The sequence below is a fragment of the Capra hircus genome, chromosome 11 (genome assembly GCF_001704415.2).
Source record: "Capra hircus breed San Clemente chromosome 11, ASM170441v1, whole genome shotgun sequence".
NCBI classification, from domain to species: Eukaryota; Metazoa; Chordata; class Mammalia; order Artiodactyla; family Bovidae; genus Capra; species Capra hircus.
Genome location: NC_030818.1, coordinates 103,862,103 through 103,888,749, shown reverse-complemented (window position 1 = coordinate 103,888,749; position 26,647 = coordinate 103,862,103). Strand labels below are relative to the sequence as shown.

Below are 26,647 nucleotides of genomic sequence, written 5' to 3'. Positions count from 1 at the left end.
CTTGAAAAAAAGAAAAAAAAGAAAAAGTTGCTCAGCTGTCAAAACGAGGATTTTGACTGGAAATGTTGAGTTAAAGGATTCCTATGCCGACTGCTAGGGCGCCGAATGGCTGGCTACTTTGCATCTCTCCTGGTTTCCTCTTTCTCTCTCTTTTTCTAACTCCTTATATGGAATTTCTATTCATATTTCCACCTATTTTCCTAGTTTGGGGACAATGTGGAAAATCTGAAAGGAGACTGTTAGGAGCCTATGCTTGACAACTGGTCCGACCCAACTCCAGCCTGCTGCTCTTAAAAGCCTCAATCCTCAGCTGCAAACTTAGGCACCAACAGTATCCATCTCACTGGGCTGTTGAGGGGAGTAAACGCAACATTGCAGGACAACTGTTCAGCCTTGTGTCTAGAGCATGTTAAGCACGTAATGATGTTTATCATGAGATAAGTGCCTGGTGGACGCAGGCACGGCTCACAGTCAGTTAATGAATTAAACACGGCCACCGGTCCCCTGGGAAATGAGGCAGGTGACATTTAATTACCCTGCTATGAAGGGACAGAGATACTTGCAGGGCAGGCTCCAGCTCTTCTCGTTAGTCAAGAGGAATGAGCTACTTGCCTGGTTTGTTATAAGGAAGCCCTCCAGAGTCAAAATTGCTTGAATAACTCTGGAAGATCAGACAGGCACCCCTGCCAGAGGAGCGGTAGGGGCAGGCTGCAGTGGAGTCTGACGCTTGGTTTGCAAGCACTCACCTCTCAGCCCTGTCGTGTGGCTCTGAGCAAGCTGCATACCCTTCTGTCCTCAGCCTACCTGTAGGGTGGGAACGGGCTCCCTGGAGGTCGTTTTACCTCCTCTGTTTTCGATATTCTCATCTCGAGAACGGGCCGAAGTTACATGCTCTTCCAACCAGGGTATAGCTTCTTATACAGAAGAATAGGGTCAATAAGGGGCTTCCCTGGTAGCTCAGCTGTGAAGAATCTGCCTGCAATGAGGGAGACCTAGGTTCAGTCCCTGGGTTGAGAAGATCCCCTGGAGGAGGCCATGGCTACCCACTCCAGTATTCTGGAGAATTCCATGGACTTGTATAGTCCATGGGGTTGCAAAGAGTTGGACATGACTGAGCGCCTTTCACTCTCTCTCTCTGAGGGTCAATAAGGGCTTCCCAGGTCGTGCTAGGGGTAAAGAACCTGTCTGCCGATGCAGGAGACATAAGATGTGTGGGTTTGATCCCTGGGTCGGGAAGATCCCCTGCAGAAGGGAATGGCAACCCACTCCAGCATTCTGGCCTGTAGAATCCCATGGACAGAGGAGCCTGGTGGGCTACAGTCCATGGGGTCGCAGGGAGTCAGACACGACCGAAGCAACTTAGATTAGAACACACGCAAAAGTCAATCGAGCAGACAAGCAAACAGTGCTTTCAGTGAGCCTGACGTGGTTTTCCATGCTTACGCATTCTAACTCGAAGCCTTTTACATTCCAGCACTTGCTCAGTTCAGGGTCTCTGTGGTTGCAGCCTCCTCTGGAGTGTTCATGGGGACAGAGGTCCCAGAATATTCCGTTCAGGTCAAGTGCCTTCCATCAGAGAGTTTTCTCTGGTACCCAGCCCAAAGCTGCCTCATTTTAACTTCCGACCGTTGGTCCTGAGTCTGTGTTTTGAGGTCACGAGGAAGGAGTCCACTCCCTTCCCCTATGAATGCTCTGAGAGGTGCAAAGACAGCTAGCAAGCCCCCAACACCAGCCCCGTTCAGGACCAGCACTGCCCCCTTCTCTCACTTGCTCTGTGTCTGCTAACCAAGAAAAAGGTGGGGGTGGGGGCGGAGGAATCGTGATAAAGGCAACCATTTACTACGCATTCATTGTGCGCCAGGCGCCTGGACGAGGTTGAATTTCATTCTCAGACCGACCTTCCAGGCACTGCTCCTAGTCCCATTCTGAAGATGAGAGCCAGAGGGGCACCCCAGTAAGGGACTTGCCCCAAGGTTGCACTCTTGGTAAACAAGCAACTTCGGTCCGGGTCCGAATCTCAGCGCGGTGGAAACGCAAGGAAAGCAGGCGAAGAGCTAGTGAGCCCCGCAAAGCGCGGTGAGAGGGTGGGGGTCACCCCCAGGCCGGCGGGAGGTCGCGAACCCCCGGCCCGGAGCGCCCCCGCCGTCAGCACCAGGGACAGCTCCCAGGCCGCTCCCCACAGCCCCCGACGACGCCGCGCGCGGGGCCGGCGGCGCGCTTCTCGCCCAGCTCGGGCGCGCGCCCTCCCCGCCTGCGCGCGCGCCCCGCTCCCGGGACGCGGCCGGAGCAGCGCGCGTGCCGCTCGCCGGGAGCCAGCCTGGCGTCCGGAGCCGCGGCGCAGCCGGCGCTGGCGAGGGGCTGCCGCCTGGGCACGCAGCCGCCTGCCGCGGTCCTCCGGGGCCTCTCCCGCGCCCGCCTCGCCCGCCGGGCCCCAGCAGGGGCCGCATCCGTGGCCTGGGCATGAGCGGCCGCTACTAGCTGCGCCTGGCCTGGGACGGACGCCCGACCGCCCCGTCACGTGCGCCCAAGTCCTCGGCCAGCCGGGGCCGCGCCGTTCCCATGGTTCAAGGTAAGGGCCGAGCGGGCGCGCGGGTCACGGGGCGCGTGGGCAGAGGAGGCAGGCGAGGAAGCCCACGAGCAGTGCCTACTTGGTCTGGAGTGCCCACCGCAGCCTGCCCCGGGCTGCCTTGCGCCAGGCTCCTGTCCCGGGCAGCTGCGGGGCCGCTGACACCCGTCCCACCCCTAGCTGCCCTCAAAGTACGCGCCTGTCGAGGAGGCTGTGGACAGAACCGGAGGTGGGCAGCGAGGGCCTGAGGAACAGGCGGGGGCACCCACCGTGCCAAGGGATGCCTCGTCTCCCTCCCGTTGCGGGGATGAGGGATGCTGGAGAGGGAAACTTTCCCAGCGGAGCCTGGCCCCTGTTCTCTCTGCCGCCAGGGGCTGAGCCCTTTCTTTACCAAGATCCGCCTCCTGTGAGACACCCTGCTGGGGCCAGGCCTGCGGTGTCACCCATTCAAGGCGCTCAACACCCAGGAGAAGAGGGGCATTGGCGCTCCTGGACAGATGAGACGGAGGCCCAGGGAAGTTCAGCCACTTCCCAGAGGTCACATGGCCAGTAAGGGGTAGAGCTGGCCTCAGACATACAGCCTGCTGCCCGCCTCACTCCCACCTTTGTCTGTCTGAAATCTCAGCTGAAGTGGGGGAGGGGAGCACCAGTCTGGTGTTTGGGTTTTTCCAGTCCCGGATGGAAAGACTCTGCAAACACCAAAAATCCTGTCCACCCTCCCAGCTCTGCCATTTCAACTCACTCCACGTCCCATACTCCCAAGGCCAAGGGCCACGTGGGCATGAGGAATCCTGCCAGTGGGCAGTCCCCTGCAGCTCTGAGACTAGGATCTTGAGGGTCAAGTTCAAGGACCCATCTGGAAAATGAGGGAGCATCCTGGAGGCCATGGCCCCAGCGTGCCCCCTTGCGTGCCCCCAAGAAGCTGGCATGGGAGACAAGGAGGGACCCCTGGACGCTCTCCAACCAGGTCAGGCCAGGCTTTTGCGAAGGGGCTTCCAGCAGCAATGAGAACTTCCAACCCCCAAAGTTCGGGCTTGCCAGGAAAACGCAGTGCCCATCTTCCCACCCTCCTCCTCCTCCTGGGGGGGGGGCACTGGGTCTCGGTGAGCAGGGCTCTTCTTATCTAAGCAGGTGGGTGTGAGTGCCTCCTGGGCTGGGAGAGTTTGTTTAACCCCTTGCGTGCTGACCGCTAGCTTTCTAAAGAGCTTGTGCGCTAGGGGCTTCTAAAAACTCCGTCTTGCTCCTGAAGCCAGGGCTCAGGCAGGGTGGGGTTTTCTCCATTCGCTCTTTTATGTGGTAGCGGCCGGCTAGGCACCTGGAGAACAAGGTGAGAAAGACAGAGAAATCGCCATGCCCTGGACCCTGCTGAGCTCCCGTCTCCCCATGGACTGCATTTCCAAAGGGGCTGGATCCCAGGGATTCACTGGGAAAGCTTGGAAATGGTTTCCTGAAGGGTTTGGGGTCTGAAAAGGACCTCCAGGCTCTCCCAGCCTTGGAGCTCCAGGATGCGCAGGAGTAGGGGTGGGGAGTGCTGGGGAGCCCTGCCGGCCTCTCTGGAGCGAGCGGGAAGCTGTGCTCCAGGCTCTTGCCCACAGAAGGGCTGCTGCTACTCCACCTTCGCCTCTCCAGCTTGGGGAGGGGAGAGCATGCCCACCCCAGAGCTCCCGTCCAGCCTCCAAGGCTTTGAGCCCCCAGACACCACGACACGTCCGCACAACAGTCCAACGTGAATGAGGGTGCTGGGCGGGGAAAGGCAGCCACAGCTGGAGGAGCCGGGCTTCTCTGCCCAGTTCTGTCCACCTTTCTGGGTGACCTTGGACAAGTCGGTCTCTCTCCAGACCTCGGTTTCCCATCTGTGAAATGATGGGGTGAATCACGTCACATCCCCTGTGGGCCATTGCGAGTCTATTCATCGCAGCCCCAAATGGAGAAGGTAATGCTGGGAGGAGTCACAGTCTTAGAGTTCAGCGGGGTTTTGAAATCTTAGGGCTGGCCTGGAGCCAATCCCACCAACGCCACTTCCCTCTCCAGTGAGGACCCCAGTCTTGCGTGTCTGGGGGCTGGTTCAAAGTCGCCGACTCCCAGCGCTGATTCTGGGCAAGCCAGGCAGTGTGTCCGGCCGGGAGGCTACGGAGCCCTGGGACCCATTCCCGCAGACAAGCCTCTGGGCTCCGGCCACGCAGGCTGGCTCTACAGAGTGATGGCAGCGGGAGCCCAGAGGAGTGATTACAGCGGGAGTCGGGGCAGACGGGGCTGCGGGAGAGATTCATTACATCTCAGTAAATCATCTCTGACTCGAGGCTTGCCGGGCAGGAGGCAAGGCAGAGTGGCAGCCGGCCCTTGTCCGGTCCTCCACGGCAGCCCCAGCCTGCCTCTCTCCCTGGAGCAGCAGATCCACATCTGTGCATCAGGGAAAAGGCAGTTCTCATGGCAGAGAGAGTGGATTCCAGGCTGCTCTGGGCAGATCACTCAGCCTCCTCATGTGCAAAAAAGGGGGTGCTCCTGCCTCCGCCCCCACCCCGGCACATGGTGGGTGACTAAGAGTCCCAGACGCGTCACCGGTGCCCGGAGCCTAGTCCAGGGTCGGTCCCGCCGAGGCCACGCTGAGGGGCTTCTCCGCCTGGCTCTGCTGCCCTCCTCGGCACTGGCTTTCTTTGCGGTGTGTCAGTCCCTTTGGATTTGCTCCAGAGGGGATTTGACAAGCCCAGCATCTTCGGTTTGCCAGCTTCTCTTCTTGCACTGTGTAGCGGAGAGGCTCCTGGGTGCCCAGCTTGCTCCTGTTTGTCTTTGCAAACCTGTTTGTTCCTTTGAGAATCAGTTCCCGTCCCCGCAGAGGCTCACAGTGGTGAACCTCCCCCACCTGCTCCCTGGGGGTGTCCGAGGGTGGGGTGGGTGGGTGGAGGGACTGCAGGAGGAAACCTGGGTGGACTGGCCAGCCTGCCTTGGGCAGAGGGTGAGCAAGAGCCCCAAACTCAGGCCAAGGTGTGGGTTCCATGCCCAGCGCTGCTACGTCCCGGTTATGAAGTGGGGACTGTGGCCCCTAATTCCCTGTGGGCCTTGGAGGATTAAATAAACAGTCCTGGTGAGAGCCCTGGGATTGGAAGTGGGGAGCAGGTAGGGGTGAGATCAGGCAAGGCTTGTGAGCCCAGCTCCGTGGGTGGGCTTTCTCCGAGGCCTCCAGGAACCACAGGTGGGAAGAGTCTTGGGAGGACCCCAGGCAGGTCTGGCTCTCAGGGTGCAGTGTGGAGGATTCCCAGGAGAGGGTGAGGCTGGAGGGGACCCAGGAGAGGGTGAGGCTGCCGTGTGCAGGATTCCTAGGCGGGGGTGAGGCTGGAGGGGACCCAGGAGAGGGTGAGGCTGCAGTGTGCAGGATTCCCGGGAGAGGGTGAGGCTGCCGTGTGCAGGATTCCCAGGAGGGGATGAGGCTGGAGGGGACCCAGGAGAGGGTGAGGCTGCAGTGTGGAGGATTCCCAGGAGGGGGTGAGGCTGGAGGGGACCCAGGAGAGGGTGAGGCTGCAGTGTGCAGGATTCCCAGGAGGGGGTGAGGCTGGAGGGGACCCAGGAGAGGGTGAGGCTGCAGTGTGCAGGATTCCCAGGAGAGGGTGAGGCTGCCGTGTGCAGGATTCCCAGGCGGGGGTGAGGCTGGAGGGGACCCAGGAGAGGGTGAGGCTGCAGTGTGCAGGATTCCCAGGAGAGGGTAAGGCTGCCGTGTGCAGGATTCCCAGGTGGGGGTGAGGCTGGAGGGGACCCAGGAGAGGGTGAGGCTGCCGTGTGCAGGATTCCCAGGCGGGGGTGAGGCTGGAGGGGACCCAGGAGAGGGTGAGGCTGCAGTGTGCAGGATTCCCAGGAGAGGGTAAGGCTGCAGTGTGCAGGATTCCCAGGTGGGGGTGAGGCTGGAGGGGACCCAGGAGAGGGTAAGGCTGCAGTGTGCAGGATTCCCAGGAGGGGGTGAGGCTGGAGGCAGGGAGGCTTGGGAGGAAACTGTGGCATTCTGCCAGAAGGAAAGCAGCAGAAGCCTGGACCAGGAGAGTGAAAGGCAGGCAGGTGCCAGGCTCAGCTTTCCCAGATGGCACAGGTGAGAGAGGGCTGGACCAGCCTGGAGGCCCAAGTGGGGCTGATCAGGGGCCTGGGCAGTGGCCCCAGCTCAAGCCAGGCTCTCAGAGCTGCAGCCTGGCCTGCCACGCCCCCCAGCCACTGAGGACAGGTGGGCAGTGTGGCCCAGTAAGCATGAGCACAGCCTTTGGGGCCAACTGGGACTGTGTTTGTGTCCAAGCTGTGTGTCCTCGGTGAAGTTGCTTAGCCTCTCTGGACCCCAGGCTCTTCATTCACAAAATGGCGATAATAACGTCGAGTCCATACTGCTGCACGCTAGCAAGAACCTCTCTTCCCAGCCGGTCTACCCCGGGGCGGCTGCTGCTGGCGGTCACTTCCGGGCTTGGCCATAGGCTGGCCTCATGGCTGAGAAGCGGGCAGACCCCATACCGGGACCACACGGCTCCCTGACTGTCACCCGCGTCCTGATGCTACCCGACCAGGTGCACCGTCTCTGCAGGCAGCAGTAATGGCAGAGGTGGCCCTGGGGGCACTCCCAGGCCGGCTCTGCCTGGCGGCTGGGCCTCTGTGTGGGCCCTGGGTCCCTGGGAAACTCTTCTCTCTGTGACTGTTATTACCACTATTCGCTGTGTTTAGCTGCACATACCATCCGCAAGCACGGGCTCCCCGGGTGGCTCAGAGGTGAGGAGTCCAGCTGCCAAGCAGGAGATGCAGGAGAACTGGGTTCGATCCCTGGCTTGGGAAGATCCCTTCTCTAGGAAGACCTAGTAACTAAGCAACGACAACAGCAACTGTCCAAGCACCAGCCCAGAGCAGTGGTCCTCTGCCTCCAGCAGCTTCAGCATCCCGGGGGGCTGGTTGGTGGTTGGGAAGTCAGCTCCTCAGGCCCCCTCCAGACCTGCTGTAGAACTCTGGTGCTCAGCGAAGTCTGAGACACACTGTTGTGGAAACATACTCTGCAACAGAACAGAGAAGGGCTGTGCCTGCAGAGAGCTCTCATAGGTGATGGTCTGCTTTATGCTCCTCATGTTTTTAATGAACGTATATTCGTTGTAATCTACATTAAAGAGTTTTTTAAATAGAATAAATGCACGCCTGCCGTTTAAAAAAAAATCAAGCCATCCAGCTTTGTGACAAAGTAAAGGCGCAGTTCCCGCTGCAGCCCAAGCCCCTGAGCTTGGCCATCAGCGCTGCTGCAGCCACACTGGGCCTCGCCGGGGGCTCTTCTGCCCGCCTTGTCCTTTTATCGGCCGGTCTGGAGCGCCTTCCCAGGCCAGCACCCCGTTCTCTCGTCGAGTTACCTGGGCGCCTGTTAGTTGGCAGGGTTTCGTCTCTGTGGTGTAGTTTGTGCAGACTGGTTCTGTAACGCCCACAGGGAGAGGCTTGGAGCGGGAGGGAGGCAGGGTCCCGGGGGAGGGGTGTGCATGCCTGGAACGTCCGAGAGGGCAAGGCAGTTCCCGGTGGATCGTAACCTGGGCGTGCGCTGCCCGGGTTCAGAGGAAGGCACCCTGCGAGCTGGGGCAGTCGGGGAAGGCTTCCTGGAGGTGGAATTCGAGCTAAGCCCTGAGAGATGAGCATGGGGTGGACAGGAGCATGCACGCTGGAGAGATGGCGCGTTTCTGCCATCCCTGGGATGTGGAGGCACGTCTGTTGGTTTTGGCTGGTAACGGGGGACCCACTGAAGATGCTCTGGGTTTCCTCACCTCTCTGCTCCCCTTGAGAACCACCTGGGCTCCTTCCTGGGGGGTCTCCCTGGCTTGAAGCACTTGAGAATGTGCTGTGATTGAAGTTGGTTTCCCCACCCACGGCCTCCTCTCTCATCCTCCGGTCTCTCTGCCAGGCTTGAAAAGGCGCACGCGCGCGCGCACACACACATACACACACACACACACACACACACACACACACACACACACACCCTGCCCCCTGTGCTGAGGGCACTCTGCTGCAGTAAATGAAGGACCCACTGCGGAGCCCCCGCCCCCAGCCCAGCTGCGGCAGCTGGGTTTGCAGTTGCTGCTGACGCACCCCTCGTGTTAGCGCCTGTTGTTTTGCCAAGTGTGGGAGGAGGCAGGAAAGCCTGGGGCTGCAGCGGGGACCTTGGGGGTGTGTTTGGCCCAGCGGAGGAGCGGGGTGGCCGGGAAGCATCGTTAGTTTATCCGGAATGCTGTCCCAGGCCTCACCTTGCAGGTGGAAAGGTCATATTTACATCCTGTTTTCCAAATTCTTCCACTTGGCTTTGGCAAATGTGCCCACACTCTGTCCATTCAGGGACTCTCTTCAGACAAAATTAAAATGCTTACTTTTCTGGTTCCAAGGCGACCCCTGGACCCTTTCTCCGCAGGGGGCCCTCCCCCTGCACCAGCCGCTGCTCCCAGAGCCCAGCAGAGCCGCTGGCTGAGAGAAGCACCCGCGTGTAGATCCAGAAACCACGTGTCTTTTTCTGCCGGGGGCTCCCCTCGAAACACCGCAAAACCAACCACGGCTTTGAGAGGGCCAACCCCAGGATGCGATGACCCAGTCCTGGTTTGAAGGAAGACGGTGAAAAGAGGCCGTTTCAACAACAACGGCAGCCACTCTTTCGCCACGTTGTGAGCGTCTGGTATTTACCTGTGTTTAGGGTTTGTTTGGCTCCCGGCTCAGTGCAAACCCGTTTACAAAATGAAAACCATAGTCAACTTTAATTGTACCTCATGGAACTTCCCACACGAGAGAGTTCCCCCTAATTACTAAACAGATTTCTCTTCCCAAAAATATTTTGGTTTATGACACTGTCTTGAATAATCATTTTCGCGGTGGCTTTGACTTCCCTGGTAAAGAATCTGCCTGCAAGGCAGGAGACCCAGGTTCGATCCCTGGGTTGGGAAGATCCCCTGGAGGAGGGAATGGCCACCCACTCCAGTGTTCTTGCCTGGAGAATCCTGGACAGAGGGGCCTGGGTGGCTACATCGTCCATGGGGACCGAGCAGATGCGACTGAGTGACTAACACTTTACCACCGCTGGGCTGTGTCTGGGTTTTGCTGTCTGGTGCGTTTAGACGTCAGGATGAGGGAAGGTGGAGCAAGGAGGAGGGCGTGGGGTGGGGGTGGACGGGGACCGGCACGGCTGCAGATGCAGCGGGAAGCTCAGAACAGGCCCGGGGCTTGGGACCCGGCCCGCGCTCCTCCCGCTGGCGACCTCAGGTGTGTGCCTGAACTTCTCTGCTCCATACAGACAGGGGCGGTCGTCCGCCTCTCACAGTGAGGGCTCGTCATCACCCACCTAAGACCCCGCACGCCACAGGAGCATGCCAGCTGCAGCCTGGTGCTGGATTCTGGGGCCTCTGGCTGTGGTGGGCGGGGCTGTGCAGTGGCCGTCGTGCTGGAGTCCAGGCTTGCTGTGGTCGCCTGTGGTTGGTGCTCATGCTTGTGTTCACTCGCCTCTGACTGTTTGTGACCTCCGGGACTGGAGCCCCCCAGGCTCCTCTGTCCAGGATTCTCCAGGCAAGAACACTGGAGTGGGTTGCCAGTTCCTTCTCCAGGGCATCCTCCCGACCCAGGGATTGAAATCGCGTCTCCTGTGTCTCCGGCATTGGCAGGCAGATTCTTCACCACTTCGCCACCTTGAAAGCCACCCCTGCTGAGACCAGCTCCCAGACGCCTGGTACAGTCCAGAGGCCCTGCAGGGGACAGACCCTGCCAGCCCCCACTCCGCAGCCTCATCACGGACCTCCCCTGCCGCACTTACTTCCATTCTGGAACATTCGAGACCCTCATCCCTAGGGGTCCTGCTGCCTCCTCGCCTCCCTGCCTGAAAGATCCCTGATGGTTGGCATAGGTCTGCCTGTCAGGGAAGCAACCCTGACCTCACGCCACCTCCCGAGGAGGTCGAGTCCAGGACACGCTCTCAGCCGGTCAGCACCCGGCTCTGTGGCTTGAGCCCCCTGGGCCTCCTTCTGTCTGTGGCCCAGGAGCCCGTCAAGGATGGCACCTGCCGGCCTGGCTCATCAGGGAGCCCAGAGCTGGCACCCGAGTAGGGGCACTTACAGGTTTTGTCAAGTGGCTGGATGTTTCTGTGCCATTCTCAAGGTCAAGGTCAGCCGCATATGCTGGGAACAAGGAGGGAGCACCGGCCTCTGCCGACTTTCCCTGGACTGAGGACCACCCCCTCCCCCTGACATCTTGAGTCAGAAGCACCATCACCCAAACCTGTCCGGGAAAGCAAGGCTTCAGAGCGCCCCAGAGACGGGAGGTCGGCCAGCTCCCGGGGTCCGGCCGTCAGCAGAGTCTGTTCCAAGCAGCGCCCACCGCCCTCCAGCAGCGGAAGCGTCATCGTCAGACGAGGTGCTGCTTGACGGCTCTGAACTCGTGGCCTCACTAGATGGGGCCTCGGCTCCTGGCCAGGCCTTGGGGGTTAATGCCACTTTTCACTGACAGTGACTCCTGGTTTTGAAAAAAAAAATCATTGAATCTGCAAGACGGGCCCTTTCAACAACACGCCTACGCTCACTTAAAAATGGCTGAGCCCAATTTTTTTTTTTTTTTTTTTTTTTAAGGAAAAATGGATGTAAACAGATCGCTTCGAACAGAGTCTTCGCTGGTGCCTGGGCCAGGGAAGACTGCCCAGGGCAGCTGAGTGGCCCCTAGAAGTGGAAAAGGGGGTTGCTGAATTGGCCGCGGTGGCCGAGGGTGGAACAGGGCTCGTGGCAAGTTTGCAGCCGTGGTGCTGGCAGGCCCAGTGGGCAGTGGAGCTTCAGAAACCCTCAGACGAATGAAGAGGCATGTGAGTGGGCATGGGGTGAGGATGGACCGGGGGCTGACTGCTGCCCTTTGAGGCCTCTGTCCCCTGGGTGGGGGTGCACAGGCTGGGGAGGCCTTCTTCAGCGGCCCTCCTGGCTTGTACTTGGAGAGAAACAGCGGTGACTCCAAGGAGGAGCAGAAAGCTTAGCGTTTGATGAGCGTCAGAGGTGGTACTTCCCTCCTGTGCCCCGCTAGGGAGAACTGGAGATCTAACCTCTCGGGCTGACCACCTTGGATGAATTGTGATTTCAAGAGGAGAAAAGGTCCCTTACTGTTCACAGAGCAGGTGATTAGCCCTGCTAACGTCCAAAGGCCCTTCTGAACCTAGGAGGAGACTGGGGGGATTCCGTTTCTAGACATCTGTGGCTCAGACGTTCTGATTTCCCAAGACTGCAGGACGTGGGTGCTTGGGTCCCGGGAGTCTCTGGTTCCATCACCTCAGAACAGCCTCTTTGCACCCGCTCCACAGGCCCCTGGCTGCCCACCCACCCTTCACCCTCTGGCCCCCGCGTCCTCTTCCCCACACCCTCCCGGAAGGTCTGCAGACCCTCCCGGAAGCCACAAGGCAGACACTGAGCTGCCCTGGTCAGAGACAAGGGCCGGGGTGCAGGGGGCTCTCCGTGGCAGGTGCCAGGTCCCCTGAACTTAACGGGTATATCCAAAGAGAGTGGTGGCCACGCCGCCCCCAGTGCTGGACGGTCCTGCCTGTGTCTTTGGAAAAAGCCGGTGGCTTGATTTTCCTTTGCCTCCGCTCATTTGCTCTTCAATCACCATCAGCACCGCACACACACAGACACACAGACACACGTGCCCGCCCCACCCCCACACACACACGTGCAGCTCCAAGGCAGGTGGCCCTGCCTGGGCTCAGCAGGAAGGGCTGGCCCTGGCCCCTCCGTCTGCTCTGGGTGGTCTCCAGCGGGGGTGGGAACTTCAGGGCCACCCTGGGTGTGCCGGGCGGGAGTTCACAAGTGCGCCAGCAGCCCAGGCCTTCATCTCACTGACCGTGGTTTCCTGGGTGGCCCTGGTCCCCGGTCCTCAGTGCCTGCCTGTGGGGAGGATGGCATGCTGTCTTCCGAGCCCACAGGGCTGCTGGTGCTTCGGGGATTCCCTGCCTGAAAAGCCAGCTTACACCAGAGAGAGCTGTGAAGTCACGGGTGCTGTTCTAATTAGCCACCAGAAACCATGCCAGCCGGTGGGGGGGGTGGTGCACGGGGGGCATGGGGGAGGGACAGGGACATCCTGGCTTGCTCTCTGCCCCCCTCCCTCCCTCCAGCCCAGCAGCCTGGTGCCTGGTTCCTGGGCCAAAATTAACTGTGCAAGAGCCCTTATCTACTGGGTTAAGGGGAGCCCCACCTCCTCACCTCAGTGCCTGCCGCTTGCAACAGTAGCCATGGAAACTGCCTGTAACCTTGTGAACAGCTAAAATTTCTATATTTTTTGGTTGGTTGTTTTTAAAAACATTATGCAGATTTCCTTTGTGCTTTCACACTCCCGTGGGGATAAGTGAGGGGAATATAGAGCACGAGGTCGTCATGCCAGCGTGCCTCCAACCCCCTCCTCCTTGCTCACTTGGCAGGGCCCAGATCCCAGAAGTCGGGGTCCCCAGTGGGGTGAGCCCCTGAAGGGCCACTGCCCCTTCCACCTGGGCCTCCCCCAAGACAAGCCACACTCCGCCTGGGCCTCCCCCAAGACAAGCCACACTCCACCTAGCCTCCCCGAAGGCAGGGAACTTCCCACATGGCCACCCCGCCCCCTGCTCAGGTAGGGTCACTGGGAACCCAAACCCAGTGAGAACGTGAGGCTCCTCCAGTGCTAGGTCCAGACAGCATGCGCACCCTGGCAAGGAGCTGAGCGGCGGGCCCTGCCCTGCAGGGCTTTCCAGCCAAGAGGAGGAGACAGTGCTCACGTTGTCCTTTATTTCTCCCTAACGTCAGAAGGTGTCCTGCTGGGTAGAGCATTCCAGGTTGGTGTGCCTTCTTTGAAGGTGCGACCCACTGTCTCCTGGCTCTCATCGCTTCCAGTGCAAAGTGGCCGTCCTCACCTTCCCTCCTCCGCGCGGCCTGTGCCCTTTTCTCTAAGAGTCTGTCTTTATCCCTGCTTTTAAGGAATTTGGTTTGTTCCTTGCTGCTGTTCTCTTTGTGCTCCTTGTGTTTGTGTTTCCGAGTGTTTGGACCTGTGGGTCCGTAGCTTTTCACCCACTTTGGACGTTTTCCATCCAGGACTACTTCTAATCATCTTTTTCGGCATCCTCCTTCCTTTAGGATTTCAGTTACACATCTGTGAGGTCACTTGAAGTTTCGCGAGGCTCTGTTTACTTCCTTACGTTTGTCTTCTCTCTCTCTGTGTTCATTCTGGATAGTTGCTATTGCTGTCTCTAAGTTCACTGATCTTTTCTTCTGCACTATGTAAATTAGTGTTAACCCCATCCAGTATGTTTTTCATCTTAGACATTGTATCTTTTTTTATCTCTGGAAATTTGATTTTGTTCTTTTTAACATTTTCTATGTTTCTACTTAATGTGTCCAATTTTTTCTCTAGTGTTTCAACATGTGGGCGACAGTTACGATAACTATTTTAATGTTCTCGTCTCCTGATTCTATCATCTGTGCCATTTCTGGGTTAGTTCCGGTTGATTTTTCTCTTCAATGTGGATTCTGTTTTGTTTTTGTCTGCATGCCAAGTAATTTTTTTACTGGATGCTAACCTTGTGTATTTTACTTTGTCGGGTGTTAGACCCCTGTATATATTTGTGAGCTTTGTTCTGGGGGTTGGTTGTTACTTGAAAACAGCTGGTTTCAGCCCTAGCTGTTATGCTTTGGGAGGCAGGAGCAAAGTACATTTAGTCAAAACCCTCTGAATTTTCTAAACCAGTGCTCCAGGAATTACAAAGCTTTCCTCTCTGATAGGAGCAGGAACTGTTCCTGGATCTATGTGAGCTTCCAGTATTGTTCCCTAGAATCCTTTCAAATGGTTCTTTCTCTTAAAAAAAAAAAAAAGTTTCTTTCTCTGACCTCAGGGAGTTTCACCCACATAGCTGTGCTGACCGGTATGTAGCTGAGTAATCAAGGGGACCCTCTGCACAGATTCATACCCGCCGCGTAGCTCCTCCTGCCTAGGACCTGCCTTGTGCAGTAGCATCACTCAGCTTCCTTGGACTTAGCTCTCTCTCCCCAACTCAGGGGGAGCACCAGGCCCTGCCTGGATTCCCCTGCCCTGCAGCCACCAGATGGGGAGCCTGGAGACTCTCACCAGGTGGGGAGCCTGGAGACTCTCACCAGGTGGGGGGCCTGGAGACTCTCACCAGGTGGGGAGCCTGGAGACTGTCACCAGGTGGGGAGCCTGGAGACTCTCACCAGGAGGGGAGCCTGGAGACTCTCACCAGGTGGGGAGCCTGGAGACTCTCACCAGGTGGGGAGCCTGGAGACTCTCACCAGGAGGGGAGCCTGGAGACTCTCACCAGGAGGGGAGCCTGGAGACTCTCACCAGGAGGGGAGCCTGGAGACTCTCACCAGGTGGGGAGCCTGGAGACTCTCACCAGGAGGGGAGCCTGGAGACTCTCACCAGGTGGGGAGACTGGTCAGTCTGGTCGCTCCTCATTCCTTGCCCATCTCTTGAGGATGGTCCTTCATCACCTGATGCTAGTGTCTTGGGAACCATTGTTTCATAGATTTTGTCCTGGATGCTTAGTTGCTTCAGGCCATAGGGTAAATCTCAGCCCAGTTCCTCCATCTTGGCCAGGACCCTGATTAGCCAAGGCTGCTCCTCAGGATGTAGGTGAGCCCTCCCAATCATGAGAGGAGTCCCAGCATCACCCCCACTTGGTCAGTGAGCACACCGACACGCAGAGGAGTGAAGCAACTTACCCAGGGCGATGCCGAGCCTGGAGGCAAGTCCTGGGTCACTGCGTGCTGCCTCTCACAGACAGGAGCACCGCAGGCTCAGTGGCTCCCCATCACGCAGACACCCAGGCCTGAAGCCTCGGGGTCCCCAGGACCCCTCCCCACCCCCGCCCCCATCCTGCCTCCCAGTCACCCCCTTCTCTCTATCTCCACCCCCTCTTGTCACCTGAAGCCTGTGGTAGCCTCCAGATGGCCCCTCCCACCCTGCCTCTGTGCCCCGCCACCCACCCCACAGCCACAGTTTTTAAAAAGCAGAACTGACCCAGTGGCTGTCCTTATCAACACCCTCCCGAGCCTTCCCACTGGATTCACTCACTCATTCATTCATCACTTAACTGGTAACACGAGCCACTCTTCCGGGCACCAGGATACAGCAAGAAGCAGAACAGAGCCCCTGTCCTCGGCGACTCAGATTCCCGGGAGGAGAGATGGACAGTGAACGAGGGTATGATGTGTAAAGGGGTGAGGGCTGGAAGGATGAGCCCCTCGGGCTGTGGGGTGGCCATGGCGGGGAAGGAGGTTATTTTGGACAGATGGTCACAGAAGGTCTCTCAGGAGGAGACATTTGAGCAGAGACCTGCGTGCAATGAGGGGAAGAGCCACACAGCCTGTGAGAGCAGGGCGTCGCAGGCAGAGAGGGCAGCGTGCAGAGGCCCCGCGGCCGCCATGGGCCTGGCGTGAGACAGAGCAGGCCCAGGGAGCAGGCGAGCAGAGGAGCTGGTCCCGGAGGGGTGGGTGGGGAGGAGGGGCCCCAGGGATGCAGCAAAGAAGCACTCAAAACACAGAGGGGACGTGGCCAGCAGGGCTCCAAGGCACCCGCATCTCAGGCCAGGCTCGGGGCTGCCCCGGAGTCCTGCTCCCTGAGGGCCGGGAGGAGGCTGGCACCCCAGCCCTGTTCCCTGCTGTGACCTCCGCACAGCACAGGCTGGCACACTGCCCACACCCCACAGATGCTCGTGGAGACTGGCATGAACATCTTGTTCTGAAGATGAGGACACAATGCCCGTGGTCGCCCTGGCACTAGGGCGAGAGCCTGGATTCACCCCCAGGTCTGTCTGACTCCCAGACAGACCAGCGCTGCCGCCTCCCCTGAAGTCTGCGCTGACCATGACCTCTGCCCTGAACCGTCTTGCACTCACCTCCACGCGCCTCCGTTCCCCAGAGCACGGGGCAGCCCCTCCAGTCCTGGAGTCAGGGCACAGGGACTGGCCGTCGGTGCTGGGCTGTTTGTTCAATCGCTGTGCGATGCCAGAGGCGGCCGGCGTTTCTGTAGGAGTCTCCTGTCCCTCCAGCCTGGCCCCGAGTTCTGCCTGTCCCTGACCTTGGGCGAGTGCCATTCTCTCCTTGAGCCTCAGTTTCCTCATCTGTAAAATGGAGTCAATTACTCTGACTCCAGGGACAACGTGTGTGTGCGCTCAGTCGCTTGGGTTGTGGCCAGCTCTTTGTCACCCCATGGACTGTATCCTGCCGGACTCCTCTGTCCACGAGATTTTCCTGGCAAGAATACTGGCGTGGGTTGCCATGCCCTCCTCCAGGGGATCTTCCAGACCCAGGGATTGAACCTGCATCCTCTGCGTCTCCTGCTCTGCAGGCAGATTCTTTCCCGCTGAGCCACCGGGGAGCCGAGGATGATGGTGAGGCTTAAAGGATGTGACCTGCGCTGTCTCCCTGGAGCACCAGCAGCACAGGCGCTGTCCCCGTATGCTTCCGCAGATGGTAAACCGAGGCTCTGGGGGCAGTGAGGCTTTCCTGATGCCATAGAGCAGGCCAGGAGCGGAAGCAGATGTGGCCAGGGTCTCCTGGGCTCAGCAGCCTCAGTCTCCCTCCTCCGCTCACCCCTCTGGCATGAGCCCTTCACAGCTGGCTTGATCCTCTTCCCGGAAATGCATCAACGGCTCCAAGTCTCCATCCGCCTCCTCCAGGGCTTAGCTGCCAGGGGCTCTGCTGTGGCCAGTGACTCTGTGCACGGGGGCACAGAGAGCACCTGCTGTTTACCGGAGCCTGTGCATCAAGGGCAGGCTGACAGTGCGGGGGCTCCCGGGATCTCACGGGTGCGGGCAGGAAGGCGGCGGCTCAGAACGAAAGCACAGGCTATGCAGAGGACACCTGGGTGCACAGAGGAGGGTGCAGGCTTCCTGCAGACGGGGAGACCTGGGCATCCACCGGCAGGGTCAGAAGGAATCAGCCGCCTAGAGGGAAGCAGGCAGCTGTCCCAGGGGCGTCCCAAGCGGAGGGACCGTGGGGCAAGGACAGGCCTGTGTCCCCACAGCACAGAGGCAGGGGATCCGGGCTAGCCCTGGGGAAGCCCTAGCCCCACTGTGAGTCCAGCCTTGCTCTGGGGCCCACCCTTCAGGACAGCAGTCCTCCAAGCGAGCTCCCTGGTCCAGCAGTATCAGCAGCCCCTGGACATGCTCAGCCCACCTGGACCTCTGAACACAACCTTCCAGAGGAAGCCCTGCAGCCCACAGCCCCCCCAGGGGAGGCCGGTGCAGCCTAAAGTGAGAATCTCCAATTTGAGGGGAGCCCTCAAGGTGGCAGGCACTGGCTGGGGAGCCAGTCGGCCTGGGTCCAGGAGGCACGAGGGAAGGGGGTAGGATGGAGCGCTGAAGCCTGGTATTGTCTCAGGGCCATTCCCACCTCCGACTCACCCAGGCAGACAGTGCCCCGAGGTTAGGCCTGGGTTGGAGGGTGCTCCCCAAGCCACAGTGGTACTGCTCTGCTTACCCTTGGGCACCCATGGGCCCCTTACAGAGAGGGCAGACGTGTCAAAGGGAACTCAGGCAAGTGGCTAGGACCGGCCGTGGTGTGGGTGGGAGACTCGTGCAGGTGGGGGTGGCTGGTTCACTTGGATGCCTTAGCGATCTGGTGGCAGTGGGGGGTCATGTCACTGTGGCCCCCTCAGGCCTGGGCAGTGGCCAGCTCTGTGGACACGGGAAGGACCCCCGGCAGGCAGGCCCCCCAACCTTGGGCCCACGGTCATGCCTGGCCCCGAAAGACTGCCCTGCGGTGCCCGGGACAGCCGTGCGGCCGCGGGGTCAGGAGCCCAGCCTGCCGCGGGTGGGCAGTCCTGGGTCACCGGGGACGGGTGCGTCCCTGCTGAGTCTCCGAGCCTCTGTTTGCCCCACGGGGTCTGGCTGAGTCACGAGGGTTTTAGCAAATGCTGGTAGGGTTTCGTGGATCCCAGGGCTGAGCTGCGGTCCTGGGCCAGGGCCGAATCGGGTCCTGCCTATGCCCCGAGCCGACCTGGATACACCATGTCTGTTCCTCGCCCGTGCTGAGAGCTCCTGTGAGGGTGAAGTGAGACACAGCAGGCAGAGCCCTTGCCCAGCGCCTAGATTTCATACGTGCTTAGTGATCAGAGCTCTGGCGGTCCCAGGAGCCCTGGCCGGGGCGCCCACCTGCACAGCCCCCCAGCCCTGAGCTGGTTCCGGGGACTGTGCCCAGGTCTTAGACGAGGAAAGTAGAAAGAAACCAAGTTGTCTAGCAGCAGAAAGGGGTTTTGCAAACCCAGCTTCTGCACATGGTTATTTTAAGGGAGAGGAAAAGCCTGCTGCTGAGCTGGGGTTCCCTCGGGGGTCTCAAACCACCTTCCCAGAAAGCCCCTGAATGGGGCACCCCAGTGCCTTTCCCCTGCCCAGGACCCCCGCCCTCCACGCCCTGACCTGGCCTGCAGCGCCCACCATGTCTACTGTCCCCTCCACCTGCCCAGGACACGCTGGGGGCGGCCGTGCCAGAGCTGGGGGCCGCAGGGCCAAGACCCCATCCCTCACTTTCCCACATTCAGGGCCTGCTCAGCCAGGCCGTGCCAAACGGACCCTGACAATTCAGTCTGCCTGCCGCACGGGGCCATTGCTGTGTCCTTGGGAGGCCCTGCCCCACCGGGGGCAGATGGACTGCGGACCCGAGGCCCCCCGGGTCCCTGCCTTCAAGGGGCTTCCATTCGGTGGGGGACCAGAAGACACGTGTGCCCTGCCACCCACAGGCAAGCAGGGGTGGGCTGGGCAAAGGGGGGACGAGACAAGATGCTGACCTGGGGTGCGCACCCAGGCTCAGCCCCTGCTCTCCACCTCTAATCATGTGAGCTGTGTCTGGCTGTTTCCTTGGCCAAAGGGGACCATGGCGACCCTGCTCAGACCCTCCTAGGGATTCAGGATGCTGGTCAAGGGTGTAGTGCCCTGCCTGGCACAGAGGAGGTGTTCAGGACAGGACCCTGGGCTTATTGCTATTGGGAGGCCCGGGGGAGCCGGACCTGCCCAGACTTAGGTTCAGGAGCCCCAGGGGGGCAGCATGGGCAGGAATGCCAGGTCCTGGGACGTCCCCTCAGCCTCTCTGCTGTGTTAGTGTCACTGACATCAACAGCTGGGGGCCCACCAGAGAGATGGGCCTAAACTGTGAGCGTCTCCATAGCGTGCAGACTCAGACCACGAGAAGGGCAGGCCGGTGATGTCTAGGCGCTACTGAGCTCAACGTCCAGCAGCTGGGGGCCTCGCCCTCCTCCCCCAAAACCCCCCGCCTGATTCCTGCCGCCACCTGGGGGCCCAGAGACACAGTTTAGGGTCGCTGGCCTGTGGCCTTCCCTCTGTGCAGACATCGGGGTGACCCTGAGCCAGGCTCCCCCTCTGGGGGCACAGCCACCCATCGCCACGGTGAGCAGGTGGTGGTGTGTTCACAGCCTTTCGCACCCCCAGGCCGGCCCCCAGGGAGCCAGGGCTCCAGCTTCTCTGACCGCAGTCCTCAGCGCATGCACCCCGAATTTCTGCTCCTCTGGACAAGCCAGGCAGTGGGGGGAGGCAGGGGCTCCGGGCTGGATAGCAGCGATCACAACTCAGGCTTTAATTTTGCAGTGGATTCTGAACGCCGGCCTCCCAAGAGGATCCTCTAGGCCAGGCCTCCCACCAGGACGACCAGGCCCGCCCTGGCACTGCCCACTGTCCCAAAGGACCAGGGAGACCCCGAGCAGCGTTGGTGCAGCTCCTTTACAGAGGCCAGGAGGGACCTCCTGCTGCTCCCTGGGGACAGCACCCACATGGGGACCATGCCAGAGGGGGCAGGAAGGCCACCCAGCTGGGGGTGCCCAGGCAGTGGGGAAGCCAGGCCACTCGGCCCACTCAGGTGTGGCAAACCCCTGCTCCCCACAGATCCCCAGCCACCAGGCCCTGGGGTCCACCCTGAAGGCTCTCCTCCCAGACCGCAGAGCCAACGGCTTCTCTCCTCAGCTCCAGCTGTATCCCCAGCGGGGCGGGCAGGGCCACAAAAACGGGGTGTCCGTCTGGTTGGGTTTTCCTCTTTCATGGTGGGTTGACTCGGTCCTCCAGCCTCAGTGGACCCCGGGGAAACACGAGTGGGGTGATTGTGCAGAGAGACGCATCTGAGCCTGCTTCCCACATGGCCCGGGAGTGGGGTGTGTCCCGCGGTCCACCCTGGGGGAGCCGCGGGGTGAGATGAGATCAACGCGCGGGTGCGGTGGTCACGGATGTCCTCCTGAGCCCTGACGATGCTGAGCTGAGGCCTGGAGAAGTGGCTCCCCAGTCTCCCTCCCCAGCCCACTCCGGAGCTCTGCCGGGCTCCCGCTAGGAAATTCTGGTTCCTCCTTCAGAAGCTCGAGGACCCTGGCAGGTCTTTCATTCACATCGGTGCCCCTGAGTCCCTGCCGGGCACCCTGTTCTGGGCTGGGCAGCAGAGCCATGGGCCACGGGCAGGGCCCTGCTCTTGCATTGCTCACCCCAAGGGGCTCTTCAGCAGGGCTACGAGCAGAGCTTCTGGACATTCGTGAACCCCAGAAACGGCTGGCACAATAGGACAGCCCCTGTGCTCTGGGGGCCCTGGAGGAGTCCAGACCACAAAGCCGACCAGCCCGAGGCATCCACGGTATTTTCTGGACACCGGTAGCCCGGCCCCAACCCACCTGGCAGTACCAAGGCCCGCTGCTGCAGGCATCCTCCAGCCTTGGGACCCAGGGTGGGCACAGGCCCGGCTCACTAGGTCCCGGTGCCCAGGTGGCCTGGGTGCTCTCTGGGCTGGGCTGATCTGGCTGAGGATGGAGCTTGAGGGTGGGGGTGGGGCGCGGGGGGCCGCTCCAGGTGCGGTTGGGCACAGCCTCTCCAGGCTCCACGCAGCTCCCACCACCCACCCCCACCCCCAGCCAGGCTCTGGGTAAGATCTCCAAGACCGGCCGCAGCGATGCGGAGCGCTTCGCCGTCTATTTATTACCAAACGCAGGAGTCTGGGAGCCCGCGGAGCGTGAAATTAGGACCAAATGTGGGGGAGGTCTAGACAGGAACTCCGGCCGCTCCGCTCGCAGGACGATGGGGCCCCTGGGCTCCCAGGAACCAGACGGATGCTGCGGAGGGAAAGCCCTGGACCAGACACCAGGGCGGGGAGAGGCTGGCGGGGGGTGGCCGACCCGGGTCCCCAGCCATGCTCTGCCCTCTGCCCGCTGCCCCAGCCTTGGCTCCCGGTCCTGAAAGGAGCAGCACCATCGCTGCTTGGTCTAAGGTGCTGCTAGCAAAAAGGCAGATTCCAGGGCCCCACTTAGACCCACTGAGGCCTGGGCCTCTGCAGGCTGCCCAGGGTCTGGTCCCAGAAGTGGCTGGACGGGTTGAACCGGGGGGTGGGGGGCCAGCCAGTGCAGAGGGGGCAGGGCTGGGCTTCTCCTTGGCCCCTAAAAGCAGCAGGCGAGCCTTCAGGAGGCGCTGCTGCGTGCCCTGAGGCAGGCAGGGCCTGGCGGCGGGGAGAGGGGGGCTGTGGACAGGACAGACAGAGGAGGCTCGGTCCTTGGTCTTCAAGGCAGGGAGGGGCGGGATGGAGCTAGGGGGACAGAGAGGAATTGGAGGGCTTGAAACGGGGCGGGCCATGTGGTCCAGATGGCGGCCGTGTGGGGGTCTTCTGCCAGGGGAGGGGCTCTGGGGCGGGCAGGAGGCAGGTGGGGGCGTCTGGCTCTGCCGCCAGGCGTTTCCTGCTCCCACCTCCACTCTCTCGTCCTCACGCCCGCAGGAGACAACAGAGCCCGCATAGCGGCGGCTCCCCGGAGACAGGCTGTGGGGAGGGGGATGTGGCCCGCCCAGCCTCCCTCCACAGACTCCGGGGCTGGGGGTGCCCAGAGGGGGCCCCCCTCTCTCAGCTTGTCCCTGTAAAAGCCGGGGATGGGACCGGGAAGCAACCGTTTATAAAGCTTTAAAACCGTTTATGGTCCCAGGGGGCAGATTAACAATTCAGCACAATCCTGGCCAAATCGTCTTGGCGGGCAGGCAGGCGGTGTGCGGAGACTTGGGGTGGGGGCGGGGGCTGGAGGAGGCGCGCTGGTGGCGGGCGGCTCTCCCAAGCTGTTACTGGACCCGTGGCCCCTCGCTGTCCCTCACCTTCTTCTCCCAGCCTGGCCCATCAGATAGCCATCCTTCCGGGATGGCTCAGAAGCTTCCTCCCCCAGGAAGCCCCCCATGGTTCCCCAACACAATAGCACCCCCTGAGCCCCAAAGCCGTCTGCTGGTCTCTGGGGCACTCAGCCATTCTCAGGACGCAAGTGTCAAGGGGACGCTGGGTCAGCCCAGTTTCCCTCTGAGCTCCCAGGCAAGTGTGCCCAGCGTTCGCAGCCCTGCAGGGGTTCACATCCCGAGGTATTGCTTGAATGAGCAGCTCCAGATTTTCACACTCATGGTCCTGAAACTGTGTCGTGCATCCCAGTTATCTGGACCCCTCACAGGCAGGGCTGGTTAAGGACGCACACCTAGATTCTTGAAGTCCAGAGCTGACCGGAGTCAGTTGTCTGCCTCCTTCTATACCCATACTGCAGAGACTACGGAGGACTCTGAGGCCCAGAGGGCAGCCTGTGACCCAGGTTCCCAGTGAGCATATCGCAGGGTGCTCCCCAACCTGGCCACCCGCTCTCGTGGGCAGGACAAGGGCCCCTCAGACTGCTCGGTGTCCTGCTGGGAGAGTCCCTGGCGCAGGAAGGAGAGCGGGGGAGCGGCAGCTCAGCAAGGCCTGGGCCTGGGGGAAAGGGCCTCGGGCTGCTGTTCTTCCGCTGACTTGCTGTGTGAGGCCACGAGTGTCTCCCCCCACCCCGTCGCTACCCCTGCGCTGGCCTCAGTCTCCTCCTACCGCACCCGTTAAGCGGAGGTGTGGGACATGGTTGTAGTACTGGCACTCCGAGGTTCTGTGAGTTGCTTTGAGAAGTCCAGGAAGGCTTCCTGGAGGAGGAGGCGTGTTCTGGGCAGTGATGGCAGGGCAAAGCCTGCAGAGGCAGAGGAAAAAGCACGCTTGGGGTGGGGCCGGGTGAGGGCAGAGGGGCGGCTGGAGGGTGACGGTGAGGAAGCCACATCACTCTCAGGGGCTGATGTCAGGCTGGGGCGTAAGCGAAGCTGCCAGAGGTGCACGTGGGCACCTGCTGCCGGGCCTGGTCCTGGGACCAGCTCCCAGCTCGGGCATTACTGCTCCTCGGCCTACCCGTGTCTGCAGAGTAAGGCTGAGGCGCTCCAGCTGGCCGGGGCGGGGGTGTCAGAGCTGCAGCTGCTGACAGCCCTGGTCGCCTGGCCTGTGCCAGCACCCTCCCATCACGCCACCAGGCTGCCCGCCGCTGGGGGCCCCCTACCCAGAGCCAGGAAGACCAAGGGGCCATCTGTGTCTCAGACCTGGGAGGGGGCTGTGTGGCCACGCCCTTGGGAACCCGGTGGAAGGTTTTAATGCGGAGGGGAGGTGCGTCTGAGCACAGCACACCTGCCATCTGGCGGAATCCTCCGTGCGCTCCCATTCTGCAGAGGAGGAGACTGAGGCCCAGAGGAAGGGGGCATTTGGAGCCCTGTTCTTGCAACTGGCAGGAGACGGGGCCACGCGGGGGCAGCTTACATGCCGGGACGGGGTCTGGTTTCACTCCCGTCCTGCCTCCCAGACCTCTCTCCCGCCCGGCGAGGCCCCCTGTCCATGAGGCAGGACCATGACGAGCTTTCTGGGATGCAAGTAGCAGAGACACAGGCAAGGCAGCGTATTCACAGCGAGTCACCCCGTGGACCCCCGGGAGGGCCGGGACCCTGTACACTGGGCCCACAGCCGGCTCTCCGTCCTGTCTTCCCGCGGACCGGCTCCTCTGGCTCCACCCAGGGCCAAGGGAGCAGGAACTGGCCAGTCTCCAGGCCCCGGTTCCATTTCCTGGTAGAGAGAAGAGGGCTGGCCCAGCTGGGGTGGGGGGAGTCCTTTCTACCCCGTGCCTGGCAAGCGGTGTCCAGAGGGGCAGCAGCAGTGGGCATGAGGCTGTGGGACCCTCCGGCCCTGGAAGACCCTGGATTCCCTGCGGCAGGCAGTGGGTCCCCCGTGGCCTTCAGCTGTGATGGGCCGGTTCACTGGAAATGACACACGTGCTCCACGTGTGTGAACTGATGGAGGCTGGGCTTTGGCTCAGCCAGCGGGACTGACTTTGGCCAGCTCTGAACCTGTCTCTTCATCTGCAAATTCGGGGTCCCAGTGCCTGTGCTGCCCCCCACGGCCCCCCAGGAGGCTAGGGAGGGCCGCCGGGGCCCCTTCCACTGCCCTCTCTCTGGCCACCCCAGGGTCAGGCTGAGATGAGCCGTGCCCTGTGAGTCCCTGGAGGGCAGTGTGTGGGCGTGTGGGGCCTGGCGCTTCGGCAGCAGCTGCCCGCTTTGCTTTGCCTCACCTCCATGAAGGGCGTGCAGCGCACGTGGACAGCAGGCCTGGCCCCTGGCCCCATCCCCGCTGGCCGCCGCCTCGGCACACCCAGCTCCCTGGATCAGGCCTCGGTCAGCCTGCACCCTTGGCAGGGCTGGCGGGCCAGCTGGCCTCGGCCACCCTGGGGGCCGAGGGAGGTGGGAGCTGCCCGGCAGGGCGCCCAGGAGCGCAGGGGCCCCTGGGGCTGCTGCTTCATCTGCGTGGCCCGCACTGTGTCTTCCTGACCGGGCCCCGTGGGCCCAGCTGGCTGGGTCTGCCTGTCTACACTCCCGTCTGTCTGAATTTGGAGCTGTCTCTCAGTCTAGGTCTTACTGTCTCGCAGCTCTGGGCCTGTCTGGATCTACCTTTCCGTCCCTCTGTCTGTCTGCTTGGGGTCTGCGGTCCCCTGCCCGTGTGGCCTCGGACACACAGTGCTGGCTGGGCCCGACCCCAGGGACACGTCCACATCCTCCTCCGTCTGTGGACTGGGGTCCGCGACGCCCCTGCCCAGCTGCTCCCTGCCAGGCTACCTGACCCTGCAGACGAGCCTGCGGGAAACCGCTGAGCCTCCAGCCTCGCCACGCGGGGCTCAGGTCCCCTCACTCCTGACCCTCCGCCCGCCAGACCCCGAGTCTCCGTCTGTCAGTTCTCGCACATTCCTGGAAGAAGGAAAATCAGCCCAAATTCCAGCAAGTCTTTGGCAAGGCTTATCAGCAACTTTAGAAACGTGCACACCACAAAACTCTTCACTGCGCGTTCCTAGGAACCTGGGAAGTAATGCAGCTCCTGGCCCGCAGGGCCTGGCTGAGCGGGTGGGGCCCCTCCACGCGGCGGGGCCCGTTCTGGGGATCCCCGCAGACAGTCTCTCGTCTAGAAGAACCTGGGGGCCCCTGGGGAGAGACGTCTGCGTAACCAGAGAAGGCACGGAGGGTGCAGACAGAATGTCACTTTCGCTTAGGAGGGGGATGGAAATCTGCATTTGCTTGCCTTTTTGGAAAGAAGCCACAGAAGGGCAAGCCAGAACTCAGTGAACCTGTCAGATCTGGACAGAGCAGGGAGGAAGCAGGACCTCTCTGAATGCACCTGGTTTTACGCTTTTGACTTTGGAACCAAATGTTTTCTACAGTGAAAAAAGCAAACTGTCGACTCCCTGGAGGTCCAGTGCTTAATTAAGACTTCACCTTCCAAGGCAGGTGGGGGCTTCCCTGGTGGCTCAGATGGCGATGAACCCACCTGCAGTGCAGGAGACCCGGGTTTGACCTCTGGGTCGGGAAGATCCCCTGGAGAGGGAATGGCAACCCACTCCAGTGTCCTCGCCTGGAGAATCCCATGGACAGAGGAGCCTGGCGGGCTACAGCCTGTGGGGGCTGCAAAGTGTCGGAGACGACAGAGTGACTGACATTTTCATTTTCCAAGCAGGGGGTTCGAGTTCCATCCCTGGTCGGAGAACTAAGACCCCACGTGCCTCACAGCCGAAAAACCGAAAACAATAGGAGCCATATTGTAACAAATTCAGTAAAGACTTTAAAATACTAAAACCACTTTAAAAAAAAAAAAAAAAGCTAAGCTAAATCAGTGTATTTTTTTTTAAGACAGTAAACCCACTGAAGTCAATGAATCTAAATATCGAGGTGGTGAGAAAAAAAAGCGTACTAAGAATTATTTCAGGCGACTTTGAAACAGTCTTTTTACT

At 60.8% G+C, this 26,647-nt stretch overlaps 1 protein-coding gene across 1 annotated transcript in view; it reads left to right on the top strand.

Moving 5' to 3' along the window:
* The window catches only part of FAM163B (family with sequence similarity 163 member B), a 30,061-nt gene continuing 5,736 nt past the window's right edge, over nucleotides 2,323–26,647 (top strand). Inside the window, exon 1 of the mRNA XM_018056161.1 lies at nucleotides 2,323–2,569. The gene's annotated coding sequence lies outside the window, so the exon portion shown is untranslated. The remainder of the gene's footprint in view (nucleotides 2,570–26,647) is intronic.